Here is an 18,142-nt window from a genome sequence, read left to right as displayed (position 1 = left end):
AGCTCCCCACCCTTTGTGGGGGAAGGGCCGCGCCGGCTGCGCGGGGCCGTGTCGTCCTGGGGTTTGTCCTGAAATCAGCTTCAGCGTCCCCATCTGCGGGCTCTCACCTTAATGGAGGAGCTGGAAGAAATAGGCGGGCAGGCCTTGAGAAAGCATAAAGACACCTGTATTTTTTTTTATTTTTTTTAATTTTTTTTACTATTACGCCGTTTTTGTATTGGCCAACTTCGTTATTAAGTATAGGAGGTTCCTTGTAGCTTGGGCTGTGGTTGGCACTCTGGTGCCTTGGCATAATTCAGAATTGTTACATTATTTCATATTATGGTGAAATTTATTTGGAGCAGATTGTGTAGTGTAACTGATTTTTTTTCCCAAGAAAAAATACTCAAGGATTAAGCCCTTAAAAAGGTGTCCTATCAGTTTAAGTAGCAAAAGAGCAAATAAGTTCATGTTCCTTTCTCTTGTAAAGGTTACCTCAAGTTTTTTGTTATCAACACAGAGCTTGTGTTCAGGTATCATATTTACAGCAGCATTTCCTGCTGACAGCATCTTCAGACTTCTGTGTGCATGTCTTACCACCTGCTCTGTTTCCTCTTGCTCTCATGAACTTGTTGAGCATATGAAAGGGAAGTTAAAGAATTGGCTTTTGTGATGTAGCATGTCTGAAATAATATATACTTGTAATGATATAACAAATGGGTTTCTTTTGTTCTCCATGTAGTTTTGAGCCCATCTATTTTGTTGGGTCAACAATCAATGTGGTGTAGGTTGACTTTTTTCCCCCTTCTCCTTAAAACTTGGGTTCATACACTTTCATACTTGTCTACCGTACTTTAGATTAACTGTTTCTGTATGTCTGTTCTAGTCTGATACTTAACTTCACACATAATTTCCTTTTGGGACAGTAGTCTGTATGGGCCTTATGTATCCAGAAGAATGATGTGCCTAATGACAAAGAGGTGTGCAGGTTTTTCTTCTGCAACTTTGCAAGTCATCAGTCAACACTGTTTTAACTAAACCTGTATCAAGAAGATGCATCTTGTTTTGTTTTATGTCTTAGATCATAAGCCTTTACAGGCTCAGGTTTGTAGATTGTTAAACATCATCATGCCAAGGGAAATAAAACCAGCAGTGAAGTGATGCTCAGAATGGGACGTTGATGTGGCTCCACTACCCCCATTATTTTGATGTTTATGGCTTGTGGTTATGTTTAGTCTAGAACTTTGGTTCTCATCAGACTGTATGGGATCTTTCTGAAATTTATCTTTAAAGTCAAAATAATTGCTAGTCTACCTAGTTTGTGTTCCTTTGTCTTTCAGACATGGTAGTTCCTAATAAAATTTCTCAGTCTCTCCGAAAGTATGTTATGTCTTGAAAATTAAATACTGTGTTTCAGCACTAAATTTTTGGGAGAATACATCTGTCTATTGCACTTGCTTATATGTTATTCATACTTTTGTAAGTGTACACAACATGTGACTTAGTGCATTTGTAACTTTCTCTTCATTGATTTTTTTTTGCGTCTACTCTTAGATTTGTATGCGATTTGCTGAATGTTTCCATTTCACTTTGTAGTGTGGTACAAGTGGTTCTGAAGACTTATGGGCAGTGGGGAGTTAAGTCAGTTAAACAAACAGATCAGTTAGTTAAACCTGTAGCAGAGACCTTGATCAATCAAACAGTAAGCATGTTGGAATGAGATTTTGAGGATAGGTAAATCCTTTTGCTCAGCTTTTTGAAAGTTAAATGCTTATACCCCATAAAGCTCCTTTAAAGCTGGTGTTGCTTCATCCATAGTGGATTCAGTGACCTCTTTCTTGACACTTTTAATACCTTTCCAATGGTTATGACATGAGATTTGCCACTACTTAAAAATTCACTGATAATTTTGCTGCAAAGATGAAATCATAAAGCATCATTGCATGACTCCTGCTGATGTGAAAATAGGATCACCTTAATGCTATGTAAAAATCTGATAGTTTAGCATACATGGTCAACACAAGACTTGGCTTTTTGAGTGAAAAACTAGTAGATGTTTTTTCTGGATGAAGTTGAGAAAGAAAACTGTATTTTACATGACGGATCACTTCTAAATTAGGCTTGTTTTGGCTGGATGGAGAGTAAGCAACACACTAATAGCTGTAAAATAGTAACGAGATTTGCTTTACTTTTATCTTACCTAGAATAATGTGAAATTCCCTTTGGTGAGTAAAAGAAATCATCAGCCAGTTCTCTGTTGAACAAACTTAAATGTTTAATCTTAGAAAAGATGTGAAGTATAACCACCAGCACCTCCCATGAATTTAGTGTTTGCTGCACAGCATAGTGTGTTCTACTTGTTCTCATGTTCTCATTGCCCTCATGTAGTTTCCAGCTCTTGTCACCTACCTGGTTTTAGGGCAGCCATTCTGGATGGGGTGGACATATCCTTCTACTAGTGTTCTGTTAGGTGTTTCTTTCCAAATTTGTCTAAAAGACAGAATGAAGCAGCATGTAAAGAAATGAGCCTGTGTGTGGTCCACATCCTTGTATGTCAATAATTGTTCAGAATAATGTATACTTTGAACCTTCTTTATAAAATACGTTGACTGTAGTTTAAAAATGAATGTATTTATGGTTCAGACTAAAAGCTCATGTGCCAGTACTGAAATTCTAGCTAACCCTGTTAGAGCTAACAAATAAATTTGAATTGAGGTTTTTATACATCTTATCTGGAGGGTTTTTTTAGGACTGTAGACTAAATTCTGCATTGGAGTGCATGCTAAGTCTTGTTCTGGGATGCAAGTGGGCAACTCCTAATGGAATCTTCCTGGAAGGTATGTTATTCCATACACATGCTTTATAGCATCTGAGTTCGTCCTCTGAAGAACTGTCAGATGTTTTGGAGTGCTAGTGAAATTAAGTGTGCTTTGGCAGTGTATCATTGCAAGGGAGTCTCAGTTTTGAAAACCTGTAACTGTGTCAACTTTAACTGGAACTGGAAACGAAGTCACTTAGTTGACCAGTGCTGCTGCATGACTTCTCTAGGATTTTTTCTTTTTAATATGCTTATTTATAGAAATAGATCTTGCTTTCTGTTTTGTTTTGGTTTTAATTCAGCAATGCATTCCATCAGGCTTTCTTAATTTGATCCTATACATTTTTGACAGACAGTTGGATTATTGATGTTATGAGAGGCAATTGATTAACTCTAGCAATTACTGCATAATTCATACATAGACTACAGCAAAATTGGCTATTTGTTAGTATGTTCAGGTATTTTGGAGTGAAGTGTGGTATGTCAGTAGCTGATCAACTACAGAAATACTTTTTGTTACAGGCCTGACCAATTATTTCCTTATCAAAGGAAATAATTTAGTAGCCATTTTACAATTCTGTTGCATTTTTCTAAGTATTGTTTTTCAAGTATAGTAATGTGTTGAATCTTATTGCATTTGAGAGCTGGCTTGGAATTTCATAAAGTACTTCAGCAGATTATTTTTTTATTATGGGGTACTGCTTTTTAAATCAAGATTCTATACATAGCAGAATGTATGTAGCCAATTTCTTTAGCAGCTTTGTAGCTCATTGTGTGTTAGTGATATTTCTGTTTGATTTGTGATTTTGGATTTTCCCTGTTCACTCTTCCCCTTCCATGATTCAAACAATCAAAAGGAAGGAAACATTCAAAAGACAAGCTTTGTCAGGAGCTCAGAAGTTCAGCAAATAGCTAACTCTTGTGCTTTTATGTAGGGCCTCCTCCCCTCCTCCTCCTCCTCTCCAAAAGCAAACTTATTTTGGCCAATTTTTGTCAAGGCTCAGGTAAACTAGATAAACTCCAATTAATAAAACAATTATAACCTCTGCTCTTCAGGCTGAGGCAGTAGGTACTTATAAACACCCTTAACACTGACTTGAAGAAAAACAAGCCTTTGTGACAGTGAGGAAGTAAATTTGTTCCTCTGATTAAAGGTAGTTCATTTTTTTTTTAATAGGCATGCAATGTCTGCCCTGAAGAGCTTATGCTCTGCCTTTTTTTTTTTTTTTAATAAAAGGAGGCAGAATGGCATAAAACTATTAGGATTTGCTTTAGATGGTATGGTTGAGTTAACTTGCTAATTTAGAAGCAGAGTCTAAATGGAATATTTCAAACTTTAAAACAAGCTTAGTGGTTGCATAACATTCACATTATTAGCTCTTTCATAGCTTCTTCCCATGCTCAGTTAAGGCATTTTTCAGCTAATAGACCTGACACCAGAAGCACATATACCAGTGATTGGGTCAGTTCTCATAATGCTGCTCCTGGGAAGTGTGTGCCTGTGTGTACTCATGACCTTGACGTATATCCAATCCCTGAGCGTTCCATTTCTCCCCCACCTCCTGCACCTGCAAAATCATGGTCAACTGATAATGAGAATAATCAGGTGTGAATTGTTAAATAAAATGTTCCAAAAGTGTCCAAAAAAATGGCATCTGGTTCAGCGGTATAATCCATATAAGCTAAGGATGGTCCTTTGGCTTTGTTAGGAGACATTCAATTCCAGGTGTGAAGGCAGAGGATTTTTTTCCCTTGCTGTATTTGTTGCAGAATGTGAGAGATTGAGAGAGAGAGAAATTATTTACTCTAAAAAAACTTAGTGACTCCCTTCCCCTCTTCCCTTTTGTTTCCTGACTGTGGAAGCAAAACCTTGTTGATTTAATTTGTAATGAGATTAGTTTGAAAAATTAGTTCCGAAATAGGTATATATTGATGAGAATATTCAGGGTTCTTGTCCAGTTCTTCTCCTCCAAGTTTCTTGATTGAAACAGTAGCTGAAGCTTTATTTTAGTATTTAATATGACATCACTTTCTTGGTTATGGCATTTGACCTGTTATGGTGGTATCCCATCTTGGGGATGTCTTTGAATCTTTTCTCCTTTACAGTGAGAGATCCAGTCAGCCTCTCTTCTGGCTGGGCAAGGAGGGCTGAGTGGATGTGGGAATTCAGTTTGGTGGTGCTCGGTGCCTATGAGACTAATTTTTAGACCCTGATACGTGTGTTGAGCAAGGGTGGTCCTGAACAAATACAGATCTACTGAAGACATATTGTGGAGAAGTGATTGGGAGAAATAACTGGGAAATAAGCTTGCTTTGTTGAGGATGTACAGAACTTTATGGATGTGCTCAGCAGTGTTCCGGGTTCGTATGGGTTTGAGTAATCAAAGAAGGTTTAATGTTTATTTGGGCTTCTTCACTAATGGGAAAGGAGGTCATGTATCCTGTTTTATTAAGGTAATGGAAACAATCCCTACAATTTCCTCTTTTTTAATTTTTTTTTTTTATTTTAACTGTGACAGGTAGCTGTGGACTGGTCTGTTTTGAGAAAGAATATTCTGTATGTGGAATTTTCCTAGGCTGATTAGACATAATGAAACATTTGACTTAAATGTCTAGAAGAATACTGTAGTTCAGTTCCTTCTTTGTTGCAAATGAAGAGTTCAACAGGGAAACAACATTTATGATGTTACTCTTAATTACAGGAACTGCCCAAATTGAGGCATTTCTGAGAATACAGTAGAATAAGTGTGTTTTTGGTTTTTTTTATATAACAATTACTTCATTTTGTGTTGTAAAAATTCATGGCAGCCTATGACATTACTAACCTTCACCTTCTCACCTGTGAGGAAACACACCAGAAATACTATTAAAGATACATCTGAGCAACATAGCATTTACCTGAAGTAAATATTTTTTCCTAAATATTTTCTTGTTATTTACTTGTTTAAATAGAGAATGTCCAGCTGCTTTACTGATGCAGAAATTAGTCCAGGCACTGTTTTACAAAGTGGATTTTAGGGGGAAAATTAATGGGGCTGCCTGTGAGCCTCTTCTAAGCTGTTCAACTGAAGGTGTTCATGTTGGACTGGTGATAGCACTGGTGAAAAACTTCCTTGGGGTGAGAACTTTAACCATATTCTTAAATAATCCATTTTTTTGCAAAAGCCACAAAAGTAGTTCTCTCTTAGAATCTTAGAATTCCTAGTATCTCAAAATTTCTAGGAATGATAGTACCCACTCAAGCATCTGAGAGGAAGGCATTCCTGTTCTGCATCAGTCTCTAGAGCAGGCATCTCTCTCCACCCTTTTATTAAAGGAAGCCTGGGGACATTTTGGTACAAACTAAGTGCCTGAAGTCAGGTAAGGTGAAAAACCTGTGTAGGAGGCCATGCTTAGCCTCTTCCTCCCTACTCTCATAACCTCAGTTATGGTTTCTTCCTCTTAAAAAACAAAAAAAGTTGGAGCTCAGGTAGTTTTTGATACATGCACCTTTGAGTCATATCTTAAAGAGTAACTTTGCTCATTTATAAGGAGGAAACAAAAGATTTACTTCATTGTACATTTTTCAGGAGAAAATCTATGTGCTTCCATGAACTATTCCTATGCATAGTCTCTCCTCCTCTTGCCTAGGGGAACAAAGCACAGTAGGTGGTAGGTGGCTCTATGTTGTTACTTTCTGTGGAACATCCCAAAGTCCACATGAAGAGTAGATCTTTACATTAGTCCTCCTTTCATACACTAATCTGCTGAACTGGCTTATAGTAGCTTTGATGGGTGGTTACTTGCAAAGGATGTTAAAAACATAAGACCACAATCATCCAGGTAAATTAAATTTTTACAAGGTCATAAAAGTAATTATTTTGAAGTCCAGAGCTGTGGACTTCGTTGCCTGGATCTTGAACAAACTTGACACTTAAGGCACCTGGACTTCAGGGCTTCTCTTATGGGCTCATACTCCTCTTAGAATGTGGCTGTGAGAAATAGTTTGTGGTCCAGGAGGGGCCACAATAGGCAGTGAGGACTAATTTCTGGGAGGGTTCATGAATGGCAGTTGCTCTTAGGAAAAAATCTGCTGGTTTGTTGAGTTTTTGGTGGTTTTTTGTTTTGTTTTTTTTTTTTTTTTTCTTTAACTGCTTTGGCAGCAGTTCAGTGGTTTGTGTTAAGCTGCAGACGGATGGAGGATGTGATCAGCTGTTGGGGCAGTGTTTGCTGCTCTAAATAGCTGTTTCTTGTCATCTCTGAGGAAAGGTAGCAGGCTGGATAGAAGTGTCTGGCTGGCAGCACAGGGGACTTCACTGTTCTAGATGTAAATTTTCAGATGCCTGTCTTCATTCTTCTAGATGTTAATTATGCCTACAATATCAAAAGTGTTTAGTCATGGCTTGCATTGCAATGTCAGCTTTGCTCACTTTGATTTCTAAGTCAGTTGTTGCTCTTTTTGGGAATAGTAGTTTCTCTACTTAAAGCAAGACCAAACTGTGCAGAGAATGGACAGTGTTTGGTTTATGTCACAAACTTATACATGTGCTCTAGACATGAACTTTCTAAAGATGGGGCATTAACATATGCATGCATCACTGGAGTATAAAACTCTAGTAACTGATATCTGTTTATTAACTAATATATGATTGATAAGTTAGCTGTAGTAATTAAATCTAGTAGTTGTCCTTTAAAAATGTAATGGGCTCCATGGACCCATAACTACCTGTAATTTTCTGACTTAAGAATAGAAACACTGGCAACTGAAGTCTGCTCAAAGGGTTTTACTACTTAGACTTCTGTGGACAACAGTTAATTAATTATGTTTTTTGTGTAGTTATGTTTTTACTTCTCCCTTAAGGTTTCATCTTCTTTAGGAAATCTGCAGGCGTAGCTGAAGTAATCTCTGAAATTAGTCCTTAGGAAGAGTTCTGGAAGGTAAGGAGCAGAGTAGTAGGCATGTTTCTCTACAGCATCAGAAGCTGAAGCAGGTTTTACAGTATCAGGCATCTCAGTTACAACACTCGTAAAGCTATTGAGAAGAGGGGAAGTGCATATGGTATGCTGTGTTAGAACCATCTAACTCCTGAGCCAGCTTTTATCAAAAATTGGTCATCTAAGCTAATATATGATCTGGATTTAGGGTAGTAATCTGCCTCTCAGGTAGGCTTAGCACAGCTGGCTGCTGCCAGAGCTAGTGCAGCATAACTCAGTGTTAGTGTTGAGCTCTGCTCACCAGCAATCATTTAGGAGCTCTAAGCATGGATATTTGCCAGCTAGACTGACATCTGAGCAAGACCCTGAAGCAGCACCTTTTTATGTAAGATTGCTTTCTTGGGGACTGCTATTTTTTGGTCTGCTTTTATTCTCTTCATAGGCTAGAAGAAACAGGTGGCAGTTATAGGTTTGGTAAGTTAACAAAAGTCTGTGGGTAGTGAATGAGGGTGTGGTCTTTGGAAGGATAGAATAAGACTAAAATGTTGGGGTTTTTTTTTCCTCTTGGATGAAGTAGGAGATAATGTGAATGAAGGGAGAAAGCTGTAAAAGAGCAAGCGTTATTGATGGTACATGAAATATGCTTGGCCTTTTTAAATGGGCAAGTGAGTTCAAGAAAGAAAGACTGTAGAATGCATTAGCTAAGCATGGCATGATGTAGACTTATGTTTTGAATTTGACTGAGAAGTTTTGGTCATGTGCTTCAGGTTTTGAATGTCTGTCATGATACCAGGATTGTAAAGTGAGGGAAGGAAAAGAAGGCTGTCAATGGAATCATTTTCCTGAAAGCAGTCTGTTAATTGATGCAAGCCATGACTCTAAAGTCTGTGTGTTAGGGGATATCTCATTTTGTATAGAGTTGAAATATGTTGGAAACTGTATTAAATGTAATGCACATGTAGTATTGAAAATTGCTGTAGTGCTCTACCTTGATTCCTGCTTTCAGCTTTGTGCTGTCAAACTGCATCAATGATGGCTCCTTAGAAGTAAAAAATGTGGCTTTAGGCAGGGGTGCCAGACTTGAATACACTCTGCCACCCACTTCTTTCTTTCAGGCTCTTTTCAAAGAGAGAGAACTAGTACAAACAGCTATATGTTGATGTGGTTGAAGTCAGTGCACTAACTGTGGGCACTGCAAACTTTGATTTCTTCTGTATTTTAGGACTAAAATAATAAAGATTTTAAACTGAGATTTTTTTATATATATGTTTTTTTTTTTTAATGCCAAAGCTTGTTTTCTGGTTTTTGGTGGTGAGGTGGTTTTGGGTTTATTTCTTTCACTATGTGCAAAACATAATCTTCAGCTCTCAGAGCAGAAGTCTTCCTAAGCTAGGAAGGTGATGATACTGTTGAATTGTACACAAAATTACTGAACTTGGATGGGACCACTGATGGGGTCATCTGGTTCAGCCTGTCGGCTCAAGTAGGGTCTTCCTAGAGCACATTGCACCAGATGGTTTCTAGACAGTTCTTGAATATCTCCAGTGAGGAAGAATCCAGAGTGTCTCTGGGCAGTCTGTTCCAGAGCCCAGTCCCCTGCTTAGTGAGGAAGTTCTTTCCTATGTTCAGGTGGAACTTACTGTGCAGGTTTCCACCTCTTGCCTCTTGTTCTATTGCCTTACACCGCTGAGTAGAGCCCAGCACCATGTGATTGACACCCTCCTTTCAGATGCTTATGGACATTGGTAAGATGTACTCTCTGTCTTCTCTTCCTCTTGAGGCTGAACAGGTAGTTCAGATATTTCTAATACTAGGTGGTTTTTTCCACTGAGATTGGTAGCTTAATTTAAAAACGCCTTGAGTAAAATGTTGTCATAGGCAGACTTTTGTTAGTTTATAAATATTAACAGAAATTAAGGATAACCATATTAAACTTAACAATTGACTATTTTAAACATGTTGTAGGGAATATTTCACTGAGATAGATATAATACTCTGAATTTGGATAATAATGGTGATGCAAGCCTAGAGACACTTTTGTGGACAGATGCATGAGTGACAGTGTGTGTGTGCACGTACTCAGGCTTTTTGAAACATGGTGTTTTTGAATGTGGGTTAAAGAGATTGCTGTGTAAGTGTAGGAATGAAGTAAATAGTTTGGATGTGTGCATGGAAATTAATTTTGAGTAGGAGAACACACATATATGTGGGCTACCAATGGACAAAGAAATGCCTGAGTAAATGTTTAAACCTTCTTTGCCACACAGTGTCTCATTGTGAAGCCAGTCATTGGGAACAGAAGAGTTCACCTCAAAAAGCAGTTCTGAGCCACAGTATGGTTCTGCCAGCCTTTAGTGTTTAATTGGTGTGGAGTTAATGACCAAAAGATTTCTTAATTGCCATAATGCTTCCAGGCTGCTTATCTTCAATAAGCTGCTGCCACAACAGATGGCAAGCTAGTGGTTTAGCTGAGGTTCACCAGAAGTTTTTCACAATTTTGTTTTAATGGCTTTAACTTATCTATGTGGCTGTTACTAACGTGTAGTTGAAACCCAAGTCTTCACTAGAATAGGCTTCAGATGAATTAAGGTTTTAGTTAGTCACCCAGCAAGAGATAGCACTCTACTGTCAAAGTAAAACTTCGTAGTTTTATCTGTGTAATCATCTTTATTTTATGTTCACATTTTTTCCTGGCTACTTCCAAGATTTGTCTCCACTATACTATCATTCTCCACTTCTTTTCAGGAAGTCTGCAGGGAATTGGACTGGTGTCTGCTGTGATTGGAGACAGCTTGCAGCAGCAGCCTGAAGCTGGCTAGGTTGCGGGTTTTTTTTAGCATCATAAGAATCTGAACCACAAGAGTAAGAGTGGACAAAGTTAAAATTCCATAATTTTTAGATATAAAACAAGGCTTTCAGAAAATATTCTGATGCTTTCAAAGGAAAAGAAATACAATTACTTTTCTGTCTGGAAAACAGGCGGCCATACTTATACAGTATCCACTAGTTGCAGATTTGAAACCTTATGTAGGAGGATATGGAACTTTGTACTGAGAAACATTGCATAGTAGGTAAGTTAAATATTAATTATTTAATGTTTTTGGAAGTGCTGTCATTGGTGACCTAACTTACTGCTTTTCAGAATTATGTGGAAATTATGACAATCACACATTGAATATTCTTTAGACTGGTGGTTGTATGTTTTTTGTAAGCTTGATGGCTGTATCTTAAAAATTAAGAGGAACATTCTTCTGTCAATATTTAAATAAATTTGAGGCTATGTTTTTATTTTTGTTCAGGTGAAAAATCTAGTGACTGTGTAAGGTTTAGGGGATTGTGCTGATCCTTTGAAATTTGTTAAAACATTGCTAGAAATGGCCTGTGATAATTTATTCTTTAAGTGGAATGTTCAGGCTGAAGTCTGAGTGTCTGCTTGCCTTTGTGGCTTTTAACTAAGGTTGCAGAAATGAGGATTTGTCTAAATGTGAAGCCAGTTTTGAAACAAACTCTGAAGTCAGTGGGTTGCACTTGTTGGTGAGACTGGCTCATCCTCTCAATCAGCAAGATGTTACTGATGATTTGGTAGCTAAACTGCAAAAGTTCATGGTAGTCTGTGTCTCCTCTGCTAAAGCCTAGAAGATCCTAACTGGTGTTAGACCTCCTTTGTACCAAAAACACTAAAAAAAAAAAAAAAAAAAAAATCATCTAAGAAATTTACTCCCAACCCTGTTTATATTTGTGATAATCCTGAGAAGGTCAACATCGTTATGAAGAGCTTTTTCCATGAAGTCTTAACTTGTGAAATGGCATGTAAATGAATAATGTACAATGTTACAAAATGGAGGATACAGAGTCACATTGTCAATGTCAATTTACATTTGAAAAGACCTCTGAGATCATGGAGTCCAGCCTTGACTGATCACCACCATGTCAACTAAACGATAGCACTGAGTGCCATGTCTAGTCATTTCTTGAGCACCTTCAGGGATGGTGACTCTACCATTTCCATGGGCAGTCCATTCCAATGTTTAACAACTGTTTTGACAACAAAATTCCTTCTAATGTCCAACCTAAAACCTTCCCTGGCACAGCTTGAGGCCATTTCCTCCTGTCAGGGAGTTGTAGAAAGCCGTCATGTCACCTTCGAGCCTCCTTTTCTTCAGGCTAAACACCCCCAGCACCCTCAGTCACTCATCATGGGATTTACCTTCTAGACCCGTCACCAGCTCAATGTCGCTTCTCTGGACCTCAGTGTCTTCCTTGCAGTGAGTGGCAGAGAACTGAACACCAGGACTTGAGGTGAGGCCTCCTCAGCAGTGCTGAGGGTGACAGTCACTGCCCTGCTCCTGCTGCCCACACTGATTGGTGTGCCCAGCTGACCCAGGCCAGGAGCCATTGGCCTTCTTGGCCACCTGGGCACACCTGGCTCGTGTTCAGCCACTCTCAATCAGCACCCCCAGGTCCTTTTCCACCGGGCCCTTTCCAGCCACGGCCCCAGCCTGTGGTGCTGCAGGGGTTGTTGTGACCCAGGGCAGGACCTGGCACTTGGCCTTGCTGAACCTCAGACCCCTGGGCCCACTGATCCAGCCTGTCCAGATTCCTCTGCAGAGTCTTTCTACCTTCCAGCAGATCAACACTCCCACTCCAACCCTTGGTATGTGAGGAATTGTTCTAATACTAAATAATAATTCCTGAATAATTGTATTTTTACATTTTAATTGTTCTCCCAAGTTAGGGATGAATTTGTCTGATGGGAAAAAATTTTCTGTGGTTTCTTTGTTACTTGTGTATTTCCTTGTTTTTCTAACAGGAAGTTAGTCTTCACTGTTTTATTTTGCTTGCAAAAATCCTGTCTTTGACACTTCTGCCACAAATATATTCTTTGTATAGTGTGCTTGAGTAGTTCAACTTTCTGAAGTTACAGGCAAAGTTTTCTTGGTGTTGTTATTAACTCATGATAAACAAAAAATAGTTGATGTAATAGACTGCCTTTTTTGATGCTTTTAAGACTTTATTTATGGCTAGAAATTGTTCTTGTCTTAATTTTTTAACCAAAATGGGTATTGTGTGGGGTCATGTTTGTGACATGAGAGAGTTTGCACAGCTATAGCAATAACCTGTTCATGAGTGTTACTACATGATCAGAAAAGTGTTAAGTCTGGTGATTATTTCTTTTGTAGGTGTCTCTGCTTAGTGGGCTTTAATGAGAGTTTAGTGGGAGTTTAGTGGAGCACAAATCCCTGTCTTTAAAGCATGAAAGGATCATTGGAAGATGTGGTTCTGGCACCTGTTGTGTCTGCCCTTCTGATATGCTGTTGGGATTCTTTTCCTCTAAAGCAAAATTTGACTGACAGTATTGAACAGGAAGGATGTCTGTAACTCCTCTTCATGGAAAACCAGTCTGCATGGTCAGAGCTCCTGAACTAGTTGGCCTGGCTAGTTGGAAATTATACTAGATAGGCTTACAACTCCACTATATTGCCATAAATAGGGGTAGGAGAGGCAGAAAGGATGTGTGTCCCACTGCTACTGTGTGGATTTATCCTTCTAACTTGGCTTTTTTCCATTTTCCTAATCACACTTGTGCATTTGCGAGAGAGAGCATGTGTGTGGGTAACTGATGAGCAGGCACTGAGCAGGCAGGTAGTCTGACCACCATGGGGTATCAGAAGCTGGGTAGTTCCCAGGAGAGTTGAGCTTTTTGGCCCTGTTTTTCCTTCTGTGAATCATTTTAGGTAGAATCCACTAATTTTTGACCTTTTCATCTTCTTTTAAAATATTAAAGCACATTAGTATTTGTAATTATGTACCTTGATGCATATTAAAAGGTGGATGATTTGTCTGAAGAATACAACTGATTTTCTTTAAGATCATTTTATGTTGTGTTTTTTTGGTTGATTTTTTTGTTATTGTTGTTTTGGGGGTTTTAATTTCACTCTAGGAAGTGGACAAAAATCCAAGCAGCTAGCTAGTAAACTAGCTTCTTAAATCTGATACCAAAATTGATTGTAATATTCCATAATCTCTTATCAGTCCTCTAAAGTTTTAACTTCAAGGTTTTTCCATGCTTATTTTTATCTCATTCATCTGTCTTCTGGCCAGTGGAGACAATACTGATGCTGCTTTTCTTACTTATTTGTTTAACCTGCTCTTAAAATGACTTACGTGATGGAGACTCCACAACCTCACCAAACAGCCTATTTTTACTCTTAACTACTTTACTGTTAATTTTCTATTGCATAGAACTGTCCCAAAATTCAAACATTCTGTTGCTTATTCTGTTTGCTTTGGATAGAGAGAACTGACTCTTCCTCTCTCTTTAGTGTTCTGGTAATTTTGGTGTCCACAGTTCTGTCAGCCTTTCCTGGTAGGTATATTGTCTGTGTCTGGTGATAGTTCTGTTGTGGCTTTTCTTCAGCTGTTCCTGTCTGGCTGGAAGACCTGTGTTCAGAATGAGTTGCAGTAGTCCCTCTGAGACTTACTGGAGCAATATTAGGTGAAAGGATTATGTCCTGTGTCATTTAAGCTATGCATCCCAAGGTAGCATTAGTTTTTTCCATCAGTCTGACCTTGTTGGCTCCTCTTTTGCATGTAGTCACTTAGATCTATTTTGAAATTCATGATAATTGTCAAGATCTTGGTATTTAATTTGGTCATGAGAAATTTTCAGTACTTAAGGCTGTCAAAGACATTAATCAAGTAAATCATGACATTTATTCTTCCTTCTCTGTGTAAATCTTTCATTGAAGAAAGTTTTACTGGTTTGATATAACCAAGGTGGCTGTTCCTCCTTTCTATATCATCTAAGTGCTTAAATAGATTGTTTGAGTATATTTAATTTTTCTGGGAACGGAAGACAAGCCATTCCTCAGGTGTTTCTACCTTCACTATCCTTTTTTTCTCCCTCGGTTTTTGGGGTTTTGTAAATTATTTTCTTTTGGGTGGAGGGTTGGGTTTTCTTTGAGGAGTGAGGTTGTTTCTTTGTTTTAAAAAGAGGGTTTAAATAGTTCACATTTTTCTAAGCTTCTTATTATCTAAGACATCCTCTATTGGTTTTCAAAGATAAGATTATTGATTTTGAGGTGGCTCAAAGGATTTCCTGAGGAAGTTTCTTGAATGCTATCAGATCTAGCCTACTTGGAAAAAATATAAGTATGGCTCTTTCCAATAGTCAGGTGATTTCTGGGTGGATATTTTTACTCATTCACTTGGGCTAATTGTGCTGGTCACCTGCTTGTATTTGATCTCTTTGGTGAGGACTTGTTCTTCATCCATGTGTTTTTTCTCTTCATTCAGTAATGAAGAAATTCTAGTAGTAGTAGTATACTGATAGAATGATTTCGTAGTACCCTCAAGCTGTTTTATAAGAATTCTTCTGTTTTGTGCCTTTAGCCTTTCATATTTGTCCCTCTTATTCTCTTGCCATTGTTAAGCTTGTTACTCCCTTTATGTGTGCTTTTTCTGAGTCATTATTCTCTTGCTATGTTTTCTATTCTCTTGCTGTGCTTGGTTTTCTTGAATTTGTTAATTTCTATTGTGTCATTTGAGAATTAACTCTTCCTTGCCATAGACTTGTCATCTGTGAGTTCTTATATAGTGATGTGAAATCTGTCCCTTGCTGTTCTTCCTTCCTTTCCCTCTTCAGTAACCATTGAACTGATGGTTCATTTCCAGTGACTTATTGTTTACTGTCAACTACTTTTTTATTGCTGCTACAGCTAAAGGACATGTCTCCAGTTGCTTTCTGTGTTTAAAATGTATATTCCATGAGCCATTCCTGGTAGGTGCTTAGGTTCTTATTTGGTCCATGTACCCAAAAGTCATGGATTTTTTTTTCCCCTTTCAGAAAGGATAACATTTGTCTGTTGGCCTTTTTTGATGGTCTGTGGTAAGCTTGCAGATTGATCGCACTCATGTGCTTTCTTCTTTTTATTATTTGCAGACTTGCAGGATACTGCTCTGTGCATTTGTGATGCTTGTATCCTTCAGATGTAGGGCATAGCACTTCTCAGTACTTGGATTTATTTGGTTTGAGTTTTTGTTTGCATGTTCAGGTTTTTGGTGTGTTTTTTTGGTGAGCTGACTGGATCCTTTTTCTGGTAGTATTCCAGTGGGAAAGGGACTCTAATGGAGTAGTGTGATCATGTGGAATCTACTAGTCTTGTGGAGTAGTAGATCATAGTGTTAATCCCATCCAGAGAATTCTAGTTCCTTTTCTTATGCTTTGCACATTAGTATGCATTTGTCTAAGACTGATGGATTGGTTACTTGGATTTTATGCATTTTTGTGAATAAATACTTGTACTTACTTCTAGGCTCTTGCCCTGGTATATCATCTTCGAACTCTTGATCATAATGAAAAATAGTCTTCCTTCAAGCTGACAACCAGGAAAAGCTTTTTTTGTATGTCAGTTCCTTGTAATCTTCTATATTCTCACCTTCTGGCATATGGAACCTCCTCACATGGTCAGAGAAGCCAAAACTCTCCTTTGATAGCATTTTGAAATTAATGGGGTTGTGTGCAAGGAGAGTTTGTTCCTGCTTCTCTGAGCTGACTCTTATTTGTTCTCAATTGTTGCTGGTAGTATCCCTGAAGAGTGGTTGGTGTGGTGAATGACCATTGAACAGCTTTTATTTTCCTGGGTCTGAAAGAGGCAAAGAACATCTGGAGCAGTATGCCCCCAAGCAGGACCAGTATACATTTTGTTCTTTAGGGTGTTTTTTCTGATACAGCTGTTTACTTGGCTTTGTCTTTTGCAGTCTCCTTTTGAATTGCCTTAAAGACTTTGCAGTTACAGATGTCTTGGCTCAGCTGCCTCCTGCTTCTCCTTAATGCCTCATCCCACCAAAACAAACCACACAACCCAAATCTCAAAAGCTCTAAGACTCTGTAATGTAGAATTATGTGCACTGTATGTTTTCCTTGTAATCGTCCTCAGCATAGGAAATAGAGGCAAATGCTTTTACAAATCCAGTCCAAGACAAATTTGTCTCCTTATAATTCTCACTGTCTCCTTATAACCTTTTCATCCTTGGATCAGGGAACATTCCAGATGAAAGTTTCGGAGATGCCACTTTTCCTTTTTTGTTCCTTGTATGTGTGTTGGAATCATTGTTATCTTCCTGCCATTTACACCCCTGCATTTTGATGAGGGGTAACTGAATAGACTCCTTGGATGCTCTGATCTGTTTCTTGAGTTGCAGCAGTAAATTTGGGTCAAATGACTTCAAGCTTTATACTTTTCCTCATTTGATTCAGTAATTATCTGTTCCCTCCCATGGTGGTACTTGAAGCAAACCCTCTGTTGTGTTCCAGTACTGTATTTCATGTGACCACAAGAAACTAGTAAGTGATGTGATATGTGTGTGTATGGTGAGCATTGAGAGCTCAACAGTTTGAGGATAATTAGCTTAACTTGGCGTTTTATTCACTTTGTAATGATTTGTTAGAAACACAGCTTTTAAATGCAGTTACGATGTTAAAGCTTACTTGCTGCATGTTCTGTAATTTTGCTGATTGCTCTTAATTATTAAAACTAGGACTCTGCTTCTTACTGATGCTGATTTTTGCAGAATTGAAATGAGAGAATTATTTCTCTGGTTTGTACTGTCAGTGTCATATCCTAGTACAGCATATGTAATTTTCCTGGCATTTTTTTTTCCTGTTGAGGGAAAAACATGTCTAGTTTTAGAAATTGCGTTTGGTGGGTCATTCTGAAATTGGCCTCTCCCATGTTCAGAATGCGGCTTACTTAATGCTTTATGAGATTTTGCTCTCAGGAGGATGTATGTTTAACCCTTTAACAGCTAACAAGTGAAGTAATTTTCTTGTATCGTAAGTCCTGGAGTAGGATATCTACAGTTGTAGCATTGAAGTTACATAATCAGGTACTTAATTCCTAGATGTTGTCTTCCACATCTTAAACTTGCCTTTGGATGAGTGCTTACTACTGTTCGTAAGGAAACTGCTGGCGCATCTTGGGGTTGAGTTGGTTTTGGTAATCCTATTAATTTAACATATTTCTGTTCAGGATTGAAGTTGTAACAACAGATTAAAGCTCTAACAACTCTGACTAAGAAAAAATTTATATGCATGGTTGTTACCTGTCAGGGCTAGTTGAGAGAATTTTGGGGTGTTTTAACTACTTGCTTGGAACACTTTGCTCATTGTACTTGGGAAAATGAATGCTTGAATCGTGTTCCTTACTAGCTTTTAATACCTTTTTTTAGCACGTGGCTGCGAAATCACTGGGAAAATGTTGAACATATTCCTAGAACAGAAAAGGCAGAATCCTGGTAGGAGGTGGATTGGCTGTGTTCTGCTGTGTCATATTTAGCTACAAAGAAGGGAAGTATTGCATCTGGGAAGGGGTATGTTCTTCTAAAGAATTTGCAATGTGTGTAATTAACACAGAATTTCCTTCCCTCCCC

Source organism: Parus major, chromosome 4, assembly GCF_001522545.3.
Source record: "Parus major isolate Abel chromosome 4, Parus_major1.1, whole genome shotgun sequence".
NCBI classification, from domain to species: Eukaryota; Metazoa; Chordata; class Aves; order Passeriformes; family Paridae; genus Parus; species Parus major.
The sequence above is the reverse complement of the archived record's forward strand: the minus strand, read 5'-3'. Positions refer to the sequence as shown.